Here is a 14,491-nt window from a genome sequence, read left to right on the forward strand (position 1 = left end):
TATGACCTCAAGCAAGTTACTCAACCCCTCTGAGCTTCCTAGTCTGTGAAATGAGTATTATAAAAGAGAATATATATAACTTGGGACTTATTCATTAACCCAGAAGTTGTCTTCCTCAACAGGCTGTGATGAAAGGAGAATTATGAGCCCCCCAAGAATAGAAGAACCCAGACTCCAGAAGCAGAGTAAGAGCAACAGGACCGGCCCATCGCCGCACCACCACTCCCATACACGCACCCTGCGGCAGGAGGTATGGCCCTCACTCACAAACCCCTTGGGCCGCCCTTGCAGACAATGAACACTGCAGAAATGCTCTAGGCATCTGGTTTTCAAACTTTTTTTAGCAGCAGAATTCCAGACCCCAATATAGAGAAAAGAGATAAAAGGCAAGATGCTCTTAGAGAAGCAGATTCTAAGATTAACTGATCTGCAGCCTGGAAGAATCTTGCAAACTAAAACTGCACCATAATGGAGAAGGGGGGAAAAGGAAGGAGAGGAAGGAGGCAGAGGGAGGCAGCAGAGGAGAGTGGCGACAAGAACTTAGCTGTGGAACAGGACTGAGACCTCGTGGGGACGGCACCTCACTCCTGTGACAAAACTGACAGCCTCAGGTACCTTTCTCAGAGAGCATTCGCTACACAAACCCCTTGTGGGGGGGGGGTCAAAATGACAAGACAGAGGCACCATTGAGATAAATTCTAGAATTACACTATTATTTCATTACTGCCAAATATTTATGAAGATTCAAACACCCACCCTACTCCCTGAATGATTATGCACCTGACACATCCCTCATGTCTCAAGACATCCCCTGGGAAAATGAGCCCCAAATTCCCCCAGTGCCCAGTCTGCTGCCTCTGTCCCAAGAAGTGCCACCTCCTACTTAGCCACTGTTCCTCACTCTACTCATGCTCATTGTTTTTCCCTTTAGATTTCATGGAACGGCATTATTTTGTCCAATAAAAACTTCACCCCACCAAACAGAAGGATATCAGGTCAATCCTGCCGGCTCAAAAGCTTGTCCCCATCAACAATGCATTAACAACCCATTCAGGCACAGAATGTGACTGGCAGGGGCAGGTCATAGGTCAGAAGATACCTGCTCATCAGGAAATAATACATATGGCAATTGTCTGGTAAACCAGCCAAACAGCAGCATTACAAAAGAGGGGCCCCACAGAGGTCCTTCAGAAAGCATGACCAAAATGGAAATATTTCTTCTACTAACCACAGACAGTTTGAATGATGTGAGTTAAGACAGCAAAATGTTTTCACAAGTGTTCCCACCAGTCCAACTCTACTTTGCAACCTGAATCCTACTGTGGCGAATGACTGTTTAGCATCAGCGACTTCCCAGGAGAAGGAGATAAGGTAGCAGCATGGGAAGAGCAGGGGCCCTGGAGTCAGAGAGTTCTGAGTTCAAATCCCAACTCCAGCACTCACTAGCTGTGTGCCCTTGATTAGATGATGTATGTCAACTGGACAAATGTAAGTAAAACACTCAATAAATACTAGCCCTCTCCTAATGCCAACCTCCCACCTCCACCCCTAACCCCAAAGTGAAGCAGCTCCAAGCATTTTGCAAAATACCAAGCATTGGGCAAGCACCACTTAAACCCAGGACAAGATCACGCCTGTGTTTGTGCAGTGTGGTATCATGGAATCGAGAATGTGGCCATGGCATGCCCTGGGTCTTTGTTCCTCAAATGCCTTTTCATAGTCTGCCCAGCACCAAAGTTCTATTCATCCTTCAAAAGCCAGCTCCAACGCCATCTTTGCATCTCTCAACAAAAATTAACCCCTCTTTCACTATACCATTTGGCTCATATGCTTATTACAATACTCCCTTTGTTCTGCTTAGTATCACAGGTGTGTTATGGTCAATGCCCCAACTCCAAAGAAAAGATGCTTCAGAAGTGGGACTTTGTCTCTCTCGTCCCTCAAACCTTCTGGGCCTGGCACGTTGCCTTGTGCAGAGCAGGTCAAGAAATATTTCAGATGAATGGATGGGTGGATGGGGAAGGAATCCATTCAAGATAGTCCTGACTCCACATAAAATGCATCATCATTCATTTAAGGAGAGCTCATCTTACATAAGCCAATCAAATTACAAGGATGAAGGACTAAGGGTACACATAGACCAGGAGAACACCAACACTCTGGGGAGAGGCAGGAGTACTGAGCAGTATAGACCTGATTCCAGGCCTACTCCAGTGTGGACTTCTATGGATTCCCATCCCCTCTATGGGCCTTGGTTTCTCCATGTCAGCTGTGCTGACCTGCTACCCCATTAACACACCAAGAGACTCAACCAGATAGAGGGAAGGAAGGCACCATGGAGGGAAAGTGCTGTGTATTCCCCAGGGTCCAGGTTTATTTTCTAAGTGGTTTTGGTTTTTGTAGTATGTTGTTTGTGACTTTTCTAAACGAAAAGTCCAGAGGAAGAGAAATGAAACAGAATGTACAGAATTTTTAAAAATAAAACAAAAATCAAGAGGAAGTGGGTCCCTCTCACAGGTTTCTCATTAAACCAATAGTCAAATTTTAGTAATCGGCTTGTGTTATGGTTTCCATCACAGATGAGAGCATAGTAAACTTAAAACCATCAAAGAGAAAGTACAGACCCCACTGCAACAAGATTCCACCCCCAGAGCTCCCCTGACAGGGAGGCCTTATCTTTCCCAATTACCAACTGGGGGCCCTGCGTTCCTCAGGTCCCCGCCTGCGTGAGAAGAAGGGAGAGGCACTGCTGAAAGGACGCCAGTCCCCAAGTGCCAACACTTAATCAGAAAAGAACCCACGCCTTCTGAGTGGCCCGAGTGCTGGGGGGCCTGGCAGATGCAATCCTGATGTAACTTTATACTAGAAACACTGGACAAGAGAGTTCTTCCAGATTGAAGGCTTTAGAAAAGGAATGTGCATTGCTGTAGACAGTGCCAGGCCCAATGCTAATCTGAAGTAACCAGAAATTGACAGTGGGGAGGGGACAAGTGCTCCAGGGGTCACTGAGCCCAGAACTATGGTGTTCCGAACACGTTCCGTCATAACTGAGGGCTCTGGGAACAGAGGCCAGCTTCTCTGTCCTAACGTCTGATTCCCGTCCCTCACGGTCAGATCCTCTGTAGTGTGGCAGTGAACACAGACAGTCACTTTTGGTGACCACCCCTTATTCACACTCTTCCTGTCCTCCAAGCAGGTCCCACAGGACTCAGGGTGGATTGGAATTCCAGCATTAGAGCATTCCAGTGTTCAGGAGTCAGTGTGGATGCTGCAGAAGGAACAGTATCTTTGAAGTCAGAACCGTGTTAGAATCCTGATTATTACATACAAGGGGCCATGCAACCTCCGGAGCCCATCCAACATTAGGCTTTCTTCCTCCTGCCAGATCCAGTTATCATGAAACAGAGGTCATAGGACTCGCATCTTTTGTGCAGAGAAAAATACTCCTGGTCCCAATCATGGACTGTCCCCCTCACCCCGGCCAGCCACACCCTCAACGCACCATTACTATACTAGGGAGAACCAAGCAAAGGGACCTGTACATCTCAATGTGGTGCAACTCAAACGACAGCTCCACAACCCAGCACACAAACACAAAGGAGAAAAAATAGCAAATTATATAGCAAATTAAAATTGGGGACAGCAATTTCACCCTGTCTGAATTTTTCTCATTGTGAGGGGCTTTCATTTGGCACCTCATTCATTCACTCCCTCTCTCAACACTGGCTTATTGAGGGGATGTCCTGGGGATGCCACCGCAAACAAGTCACAGAGCCCCGCCACTGAGGACCATACCCTTTGGGAGGGCAGTAAACATAGGGTTGGAAGAGGCAACCATCTCACTGTGAGACTGGCAAATTCAAGAAGCTCTGCTCCAGGAAAACAACCTCCACCTCCGAAAGCTGGAGACGGGAGAAGACAGGGACTCGGGAAGACACCAGTAAGAGGAAGGAGGCAGAAGCAATGGACGGCCCCTTTATCCCACAGTCCTCACTGCAGATAATGTCCAGCTATGGCCACCATTATCCTGAACGTCCAGAAGTCCCAATTTCATGCAGTCTACCACCACTGCCTCCATAAACCTTGGCTGTGTCCCAGAAAGCCCCAAGTTTCAGAATCCCAAATAGATGTCCTTGACAGCCTCTTGTTCCCAGAGGAGGTACAAAAATCTCTGGGAGACCTGGGGCCTGCCTGGGGCCTTGGGACCACCTCCGCTGCCTGACTGGCCAGAACATGGTGGAAGGGTGTGAACTAAATTGCAGGGGCTCATGGCCGTCCTCTAAATGCACAAGAAAAGCATGGTCTGGCCAATCATGGGAGAAGCCCAAGAGAAGGGGATGGGCCCAGGAGGATGAGAAAGGGGGTGTTCCACATGGGCCAACAGCAAATCCAAGGTAGAGAAGTAGAAACTAGTCAAGTGAACACAGAGGCTAACTTAAGATACTAAATTAATTACCATCAAAAACCAGGGAGTTGATGACTAACCCAGAAGGAACATCCTAACTCCCCTCTTCTCACCAAAGGGCTCCTTCCACCATGCATGCTCTCAAAATAAAAGATTCACAGCACTTCCAGTAATTACATCTACCACCTTGGTGCCTGTACTAGGTGCTTTAAATATCTCATCAAATCTTTAAAACTGCTCAATTGAGGAAAGCATCAGTATGCCCATTTTACAGATAAGGAAACTGAGGCTGAGAGCTTACATAACTTACCCAAAGCCCCATGGCACAGATACGCACACAGACACGCACAGAAACATTTTATCTCTCCAATCAGATTTTAAATTCCACGAGAGCCCCAGGCCCTGCCACAGAGCCCGCCTGCAGAGAACCTGGTTCTTAGAATGGTGCCAGGCATGTACAGGGCACTCTGTGGGTGACTCTCCAGCCACTCACCGCTCCCCACACCCTGCCCCACCCAGCCCCACCTGCAAGAGGGAACACGCCGCGCCTAGGAGTCTTTTCAGTTCTTCACAACCAAGTTCATCCTCAAAGTCTGAAAGGCCTCAAGCCCCATCGGAGACCAAATGGAATTTCACAGGTTCATCTCTTGAAAGGAAACCGAGAACCATCACCTGCAGGCACAGAGGAGCCAAAGACGTTTCTACTTAAAAGGAAAAAAGGTGTCGGGCTTTGAAGCATTACTCTCAGTGGCCAATAATCAAGAAACAAGAGTAGGTCTCTTAAGAAAAAATTAATATTCCATGCAAAACCAAAACCAGACCCAAGCACAAACTGCTAATTTAAAAGTAAGCAAACACAAATTTGCACAGACTTCTTTATTTGACTTCAAAATATGCCTACCACTGTTTTACAGATCTAAATAAAACTCCAGTAGGAAATTCAGGAAGGAGGAAGCTAAGAAGGCTATCGACCCTCACCCAAGACCTTCCCACTACTTGGGACTACAAAAAGTATTTTCTCTCTCTTTTTAGACACTCACGGTGGGGTTGCCTGACTGCAGAAGACCCTGTTGCCCCTGACTGGCATGTGTCTGCCGGGCATCTGAAAGCTTTACAGTAAACGGTGACTCATCCATTGCAGCCACCATTAGTACCGCTAATGTAATAAGCCAAAGTTTGTTCCATCCACATGAAAGAGCAACGCTGGGTGCAGGGCTGTGAGCCTGACTCAAACTGTGACCCCCGTTCACCGCCACTCGTCAGCATTTAGCTGAAACTCACACTGTAATTACCCAGATCTTGGGGACCGAGGGTAGGAGGAAGGGGGGTTTCTAAAGGAGGGTCATATCCATAAACACAGAATTGTCACTTCTCATCAAGCTAAATCTCCTCATGTGATCACTTATTCAACAGATATTCATGAAGCACCTACTATGTCAGACGCTGGGCCAAGAGCCAGATGCACAAAGGGGAACGAAACAAACATGGCGACCACCCTCATGGAGGTCCTAAGTCCAGCACTAGCTGTTTTATGTACTTTTTCTCACTTAACCTATTAAATGCTCATTTAATAGCTCCATCTTACAGATGGGAAAACTGAGGCTAAGAGGTCAGAGCAGGGTCACATAGTTAATTAAGTGGAAAGCCAGGACTCATATCCACTTCTACAGCATTCTGGAGCTGGGTGATCAACACCAAGTTACCTTGCAGTGGAGGAGACAAGCGAGGTCTGGTCCCTGTCTCAAGGAGCTCGAGCCTAGTGGAGGATTCACACAATGAAGAGAGCTGGGGGGCTCACAGAGGAGAAGCTCACAAGACAGAGACAACAAAGCCCAGCTAAGATAGATTCTGGACATCTTTCCAAAAGGAGGCCATGGTGGGGGGAGCTGAGAATAAGGACAAAAAAGCACGAAGAGGCAAGGCCTCTACTGGGTTGAATTGTGTCCCCCCAAAATTCATGACCACCAGGAACCTCAGAATATGATCTTATTAGGAAATAGGGTCTTTGCAGATGTAGTTAGTTAAGATAAGGTCATATTCATCTTCAGCCCACCGTAATCCAATGACTGGTGCCCTTATAAGAAGAGAAAAAGAAAACACAGACACACACAGGGAGAAGCCCACATGACAACAGAGGCAGAGTTGGGAAGGCTGCATCCACCAGCAAAGGAACGCCAAGGATTGCTGGTAGCACCAGAAGCTAGGAGAAAGCCACAGAACAGTCTCTCCCTCGGAGCCTCTGGAGGGAAGCAACCCTGCCCACATCTTGATTTCGATTTTCTAGCCTCCAGAACCGCGAGAGAATACACTTCTGTTGTTGGAAGTCACCCAGTTTGTGGTACTTTGTTACAGCAGCCCTAGGAGGCTAATACAGGGCCTGTTCCTGACAGGCTTCACACACTGGGTTAAGGAGTTTGGACTCCATCCTGCAGGCTCCAGGGCAGATTTGAAGCAGAGAGTGGGAGTATGTTGTGGGGGAGTGTTTTATAAAAATCACTCTGGGGCTTACGCCCTTCAAATCTGAGGACGTCAGTCCTCTATCTGTTAGTGTCCTCCAGGCTCCACTGTCCCTCTGCTTTTGCCTGCTCACGCTCTGCATGCAGGTCTCGTCCACACCTATGGCTTCGAGTACCAGAATCTGTTTGCAGACGGTGCCCGACTTCAGCCAGGACATTCTTCCGACCAGATGTCTCCACTTTGCCTTCTCACAGGTTTCTCATACACAACATGTCCCAGGGAAAGATCAGGTCCACATCTTTCCCCTCCGCCTTGTTTCTGTTGGGTTCCTCCTACCTTTGTTGGTGGTACCTGGTCATCACCCTAAAGCTGAGGCTCCCCCTGGACTCTCCTGGCCCTCCACAGCCAGGGAGTCACCAACTGTCTGTCCATTCCACTCCCTCTTATTCACCCCTATGCCTGGAGCACGATTCTACCTCCTTTCCCTCTTGAATTCCTCTGTGGATTCATTTTGGGTTTTCATTCCTCTAGAAGGACTCCCCCTTCCCTCTCCACCCTCTACCTCAATCCAGCCATCCCAAATACCAAAGCCAAGCTAACTCAGAGAAGCACAGCTCTCAGAAAACCGGACTCCCGGCCCCACTGCACCCAGCCTGGAGGTCTCTGGCTGACTCACAGGCCTCTACTTAGTCAGGAGCCCCACCCAACCTCATTTCCCTATCCTCCCTGCTCCGAAAGATACTCTTCTCCCTCCTCCTGATCCTACCCTCTAACTGTTCTCTCTGCTAATTCCTCCCTCCTGTCCTAGCTCAGCAACCGCAGAATCACAGGCCCCAAGAAGTCAATATCGTAGGACTGCCTGCTTTCTCTCACTGGGAAACTCGAGCATTGATTTTCTTTGTATTCATCCAAAGTGGAGCTAAATTCACACCTGCAGTGCTCAGGGAACTCCTCTTGCCGGAGGGCACAAACAGAGGTTGGGAGGGTCACTAAAGTATTACATATTTAGTTAAGGTTAATATACCCATTCCCCAGACTAAAGCCAGCAAATAGGTCCCTTTCCCAGGAGATGGATAATGCCTGAGGTTGCAGGTGGGTAATGGCAGCCACCACTTACAGCTGTGCTCAGGAGCTCTGGACATCATCTTATTTAATCCCCATAATAACCCTACCAATTAAGTGCTGTTACTACTGCCACTTTACAGACAGAAGAGTGAGGCGGTGAAGGGTTAAGTACCTTGACTCAAAGTCTTACAATTAGGAAGGGAAAATGTGGCGATAAAGGACCCCCCAGCTGTGTCCCAGTTCACAGATGAGGAAGGGACAGGGAATTGGCTCCCTCAAGCCCTGAGATACCAAGCCCAGCACAAAGCGCCTACTGTGCGTTTGCTCGGGGACTGAGACAGACTTTGAATCCCCTCCTGTGCAACTCTCTAAGTCTCATTTCCTCATCTGAAAAACAAGAACAATTAACCCCATCTCAAAGAGTTATTGGGATTTAAATGAGATACTGTATGCAAAATTACAGAACAAAATGCCTGACACACAGAAGGTGCTTAATAAAGGTTCGTTGCTTTAAATTGAAAATAGAGAAGGTCAGAAAAACAGCGAGAGAGAGAGAGAGAGAGAGAGAGAGAGAGAGAGAGAGAGAGAGGCAGGCAGAGAGAGAGAAGCATCTACGTGCCCATGTGGAGTAAAAACTATTACTGACCCACTAGGCAGCAAAGCCAACGACACAGAAGCGCCATCGTTTCTGGGAGGCACCAATCCTTTGTAATCGCAAAAATAATAATAAGGCAGCTATGGTGTATGGAAGACTTCCTAAGTGCCAGTCACTCTCCATACATAACTCTAAATGGGTTAGTCCTCCACACCCCTAGGAGATAGGTTGGTTATCCCCATTTTACAGAGGAAGGAACTGAGGCTCAGAAAAGTTAATTAACTTGGTCACGGTCACGGAGGCTGGTGGTTGTAAAGCTGGGACTGACCAAGTCCCATATCCTATCACTGCCTCCTGAAAGTAAGTCAAACGCCCTTCATGACCTTCGCCTTTCTTCTCCTCCACCTCAAAATTTGCATGCCCTTCATCCTCTTTTCCTCTACCCCTCTCCTCACTCAGAAGAGGAGAAAGCTGCACTCTTGCCAATGCCCACGACTCACCTTCTTGAGAAGACGAGTGGTACAGATGAAGGAGCACAGGAGAGGAGGTGAGAGGACTCTGTCCTGGGCCCAAGTCAGCCCAGGAAGGAGCTCAGATCCCTTCCATCCCTGCGAAGCTCAGTGCCCTCACCTCACAGGTTGCCAGAAGGCTCAAATGAGGGAACAGACATGGATGTGCTCAGTACATCCTACAGGGCTGCACAAATCCATCTCAGACCTTCTAGAACCTTCCCCCATCAGACACCGCCTCTCTCACGGGCATCCCCACGCTCTGCCTCTTGACTAGTCACTAGCCCCTTGCCATGAATGGCCGAAATTTCCCTTATCCTAAAAACACCATCCCCGCCCTTGCTGCCTTCTCATGACTCACCTTTGCAGGGATTTGTGTAACTGCCCCCTCCGGGCTGTATAAGCTCCCCAGAGGCAGGGACAAGAATTCAGACGGCTCTGGATTCCCTGTGGGATCCAGCATCACACCTTTTTTGGCAGGCATTCAGGGAAAACCTTGACAAATAGTAACTGAAAGCACAGAGAACATTTAAGCACGACATCCTAAGTCGTTCTCACAACCAACGAGGGGGATGGAGAGGTTATCCTCATTCACAACGGGGAAACTGGGAATCGGTTTAAGAAGTTCAAGGTGACTCAGTTCCCAAGTAGAGGAGCTCGACACTAGAGTTTACTGGTTAGGCCCCAAAGTGTCCCAAACCAGATAAGTGGCTGGCCTCCTTCCCTGCGTGCCTTGTCCACAAGTGCATCTTCTAAAAAAGTTCACCTGCCTGGTAAATCTGAATCCGCTCAACAAAATGTTCTCTCTAAGTCTCTGTCTTTTCCTCTTGGGCCATATCTCCCATTCTGGAACAGAAGGGACACATATCTCTGTTTCATGTTTCCCGGGGGCCACAGTGCCTTCTCAGGATTATTTGCCACGGCCCCGTTGGCTGCCTTGTTTTGGAGCGTGTTTGTCTGTCTCCCCCTCTCTGCTGCCACGCTAGAAGTCGATCTGCCGCCGAACTACAGACATTCTGCAGAGATGGGGACAAAACGAGGGAGAGCAGGCAAGGGCCCCCAGCACTCTGCAAAGCTGTTAATGAAAAGAGCGTTTGCTCAGAAGCCAAGAACTCCTGGGATCTAATTTGTGGGTCACCATTACCTCCTTCTGGGGTGGAGACAAGGGAGCTGGAGAAGATAGGCAACTTGCCCAAAACCACATGGCAATGTAGTGACTCAAATCCAGCCATGTGGACGCCTTGCCCAGTGCCGTCTCTCCACCACAACACGCTGCCCACGGTTCCTCTTTTTACTACCAGAATTTTCCCCCTCCTTTCTTCTTTTAAAAACCTGCATTACACATTAACAATTTTACAGGGAACAAAACCTAATTGAAAACACATCAAATAAGCTCTGAGCTCTTCCAGATTCTTACCCATACGTGTGCCGGGATTTTTACCTGGTCGCTATTAGCGCAGGTAAGCAATCCCACGTTCTTCTTCTTCCAGTTAACTTTATTCCACGTATATCTATACATGGGTAAGTATTCCATTGTTGTCACAGAGTTTATTTAACCATCCCCTAATTACCTGTACTTGGATTACTTCCAATTTTTTTCCATCTTTGGACAAGTTGGTTTTTTGCCCTTTGGGATTATTTCTGTGGGACTTATTCCCAGAAGTAAAAATAGTAGTCAAAATGTATAAACAGTGTCACCGCTGTTGTCATCCAAGGTCGCCATGCTCTCCAGAAAAACAGCTCCACTGTTCAGGAACATTAGTGGTACCCTATTTTCTTACCCACGGGCCTCAACAGCAGGTTTTAAAAATTTGATCCATTTGTCACTAATATTATAGGCCAACTGAAGTACCACCTCAGAGCTGTTTTAACTTAAGTATCTTTTGTGTTTAGGAAGCTGAACACTTTTCCACATCTCACCTTATTATCTGGGCTTCAAATGAAATGATCTGTTCCTATGCCTTGGTTATCTTACCAGTACAGTCTGAATACTCGCCTTAAAGATCTTTATCAGTTCCGTGCATACTTTTGACAACAAGCTCTTATCCATCAGTTTATCACAACTGTTTCCCTCTTCTATGACTTTCCCCTTTAGCACAATTTTTATTATTTTTTAAAATCGATTTCACTGAGTCACACCCAGCTGTAAACATGTCACCGTGAGAGCCCCACCCCAAACCCCAGCCCACACAGTCCATGAGGAAACGACTGGGTCCATGGGTATTATTTTTATTTTATAGATTTTATTCCTTTAGAGCTGCAACACATCCCATTTCGTCAATGATCATTTTCATGGAATTTTCACAAACACATCTGCTCTCCACAGCAAGGATAAATATTCCATCTGCTTTCTCTGAGTTTTAAAGAGTTTTTAAAACTAAGTTTTTAATGCATCTAGAATTTATAACACATGATGAAACATAAATCTGAGTTCATTTTCTCCATATTGTTATCTAGTTTTTCCCAAAAGCCATTCTCTTTAAAATAATTCCTTTCACTGTTGTTTGCCTTTCCAAGTTTGCCATATATGAAGGGCTTCCATTTATCTGGATCTATTTTATTGTACTCATCTCCCATTTTTCTGTTCTATTCTAATACTGTACAGTTTTAATAACTACTGCTTACCTGCCTAGTTTGCTTGGAGAAGCCCACTACTGAAAGATTTTCAAAACAAATTTTGGTATGCTTGCCCACCAATTTTTCCTGATTATTATTATCATTTTTCGTGTTTTATCAAGTATTTCATTGGAATTTTAACTGCCAGAGCATGAAATCTAGGCAAAAACCTTGGGAGATTGACCCTTCCATACCCTAAATTCTGATCAGAAGCAGCCATGTAGGATTTTGTAATTTTCTGTGAATAGAAATTGTGTCATTTGCAAACAGCGATATTTTTATCTCTTCCTTCCCTATAGCAATCCCTCTAGTTTCTTTTTGTTCCTATATTGTTATGACAAGCATCTGTTAAACTATGTTAAATAAGAGTAGCGATAAGAGACATTTTGGTTTAGTTCCTGTTTTTCAGAGCGCGCTTCTAGTATTTCTCCACTCGGTATCTGCAGCCCTCATGGAAGGCTTGGTATGTGATTATACACAAGCAGGCTCTTCATCATCTTTAGGGGTAAATTCCCCAACACACCTATTTTTAGTTTTATGATGCTTTACAATGCATATATAATTATTTCCAGTATTTTCCTGCACCTACTGAGACCAAATTCATTCATTCATCAAATGTTTGTTGAGAATCAATTATATTCCAGGCACGGTGCTGAATACTGGATGTTCTGACTTTTATGGTTTATTTCTATTAATATTAGTCTCTTTGTATTGAACCCGACATATATTCCTGAGATGAGCCCTCCTTGGTAATTTTTCAAGACTCATTGTTCACGAGCCTGTTAAGTGACTACAAAACTGATCTGGAAAAATTAAGAGATGAGAATATTGAGATATCAACCTCCAAGAACCAGTTTAAACATCACCTACTCTGTGAAGCCTTCCTAACCCTCACTTTTCTGAAGTAGAGTTCCTAGCTCCTTCCTCTGGGCTCCCACAGTCCTCCCTCCCTCCACAACCACATTTATCGCCGGGACTATAATGCAACTAAATGTCCACATGTCTGCTCCCCCTTCAGGACTCCATCACTGCCCTGAGGACAGAGCATGGGTGCATCACTATGACTAGTGGCTAAGAGTTGCTCAATAAATATTTCTCGAAGTAGTTAGGTCATTCATCTATTTATTCACTTCATTGATGATGATCGCAGCTGTATTTTTAAGTGAAATTGATCTGTCATTTCCTTCTTGGGATCAGCAGGGCATGGACAAGCCGGCCCAATTCAATGCACGTACAGAGGAGCTGTGGTCCACTGGGCAGGCCTCCTGTCCAAAGAGATACTGGAAATCTCCAGCTAGAGGTTGGGCTCACAGTGACTTCGGGGAAGAAGACAGAAAGATGAAGTTATCAATGGTCCCAACAAGTGGGCAAAGCCCTGTGACGGGGAAGCAAGGACAGGTGACTCTCTGCAACAAAGGCATCGGGACATCTGTGAAGGTTACCAAGGCCCCAGCTGGCTAGATGAGGCAAGACTCCAACCCTTAGGAGTGGAACTAGTCATGCCAGTTACTGGTTATCAACACTTACTGTGCACCAGACACCTTACACAATAATCTTTCCAACCACTCCGTGAGGTATATTCTATAGTTCCCATCACACACATAAGCTGAGGCCAGTCAGGTTATGTAGGTAACTGACCCAGAGCCACACGGCCAGTAAGTGGATGAGCTGGGATTCAGACTGTCTTCCCACCACGCTTTGCTCTCTCTAGCAAAGGGCCAGGACAGGGTCTTGGTCCCAGTACAGGGCCTGGATATCAGGCACGTTAACAGAACAGGAACCCACACAGAAGCCTCTTACAAGAACCGAGACTTAGAGAAGGAAATGGGACACAGGAAGAAGGCAGGAGGCCCCGCCATGTCAAAGCCAGATCAGTGTCTGAGTCCAGAATCCTGGCCGGAAAGGATCTGAGCCTTCGCTTCCTCAGGCCAGATGTGACTCTAAGAGCAGAGGGCAGGGCTGAGCTGTAGGAAGTAACCTGCGGCGCTGCCCTCACCCCAGATGATGCAGGCTGGGTGTGCCCCTCTCAGCTTGACAGGCGGTAAGGGGAATCAGCATCTAGCCAAGCAGGCCCTCCACTGCCACAGGCAGCACCACCTGCATTTAGAATGGGAGGCTGTAGAACGTGGAGAATGTGACTTCAAATAAACACCTTAGGTTTTCCTTATCTGTAAAGTGAACAGGGCTGGACCAGGTGGCCTCTGTGGGTACTGTGGATTGTGTTGCTCATCTTGGGATTCTTCACCTTAGCAGCACCATTTAAATAAGGGGTCCTGTGGTCTGTACATAGGCTTCAGGAAAGTGAAAGAAAAATCGGGGGTTTCCATGTGCACGAATGGGGGTAGGCGTATTTCTGGAGAAGAAATCCATAGCTTCCATCATATTCCCAAAGAGGTCCATGAACCACCAAAAAGGTTCAGAATAGCTGATCTGAAGGTACCTAAAAAGTCAGCTAAACAAGTAGAGGCTAGACAGCTGTGCTGAGCCAAGGCAGTCAGCTCAACCAACCAAATACACCCAAGGAAATTCTGTAGCTACAAACTCTCTTCCACCCTCTCAGACCATCTGGAAAATGTGTGGTCACTAATGAAGCCAGAGAAAGGGATTGGGTGGGTCAGGGCATCCCGTCTTCACCACTTGAAAGGAGAACAGTATGAATTTTTTGCAATAGTTAGAAGCATCATCTTCATACAGTTGACGGGTTTGCTGGATGCTGGACACCTGGACACTTAGTGTCCTCAGGTCAGAGGAGGAGCAGGTGCCATTTCCTCTACCTTCTCACTCCTCAGAGGTCGGCCCCACCTGGAGCCCGTTAGAAATGCAGAATCTGGGGCCTCACTGCCA

At 46.8% G+C, this 14,491-nt stretch overlaps 1 protein-coding gene across 11 annotated transcripts in view; it reads right to left on the reverse strand.

Annotated features, from left to right (window-relative positions):
• The window catches only part of TRERF1 (transcriptional regulating factor 1), a 193,849-nt gene that overhangs the window by 144,667 nt on the left and 34,691 nt on the right, over positions 1-14,491 (reverse strand). Inside the window, exon 1 of one of the 11 annotated variants that reach the window (XM_087438595.1) lies at positions 9,023-11,146. The exons of the other annotated variants lie outside the window; for them this stretch is intronic. The gene's annotated coding sequence lies outside the window, so the exon portion shown is untranslated. Of the gene's footprint in view, positions 1-9,022; positions 11,147-14,491 lie in introns of those variants that run through there. 11 annotated transcript variants of the gene reach the window in all.

The sequence above is a fragment of the Ceratotherium simum genome, chromosome 13 (assembly GCF_057802395.1).
Source record: "Ceratotherium simum simum isolate JZ-2026a chromosome 13, ASM5780239v1, whole genome shotgun sequence".
In the NCBI taxonomy this organism is placed as follows: domain Eukaryota; kingdom Metazoa; phylum Chordata; class Mammalia; order Perissodactyla; family Rhinocerotidae; genus Ceratotherium; species Ceratotherium simum.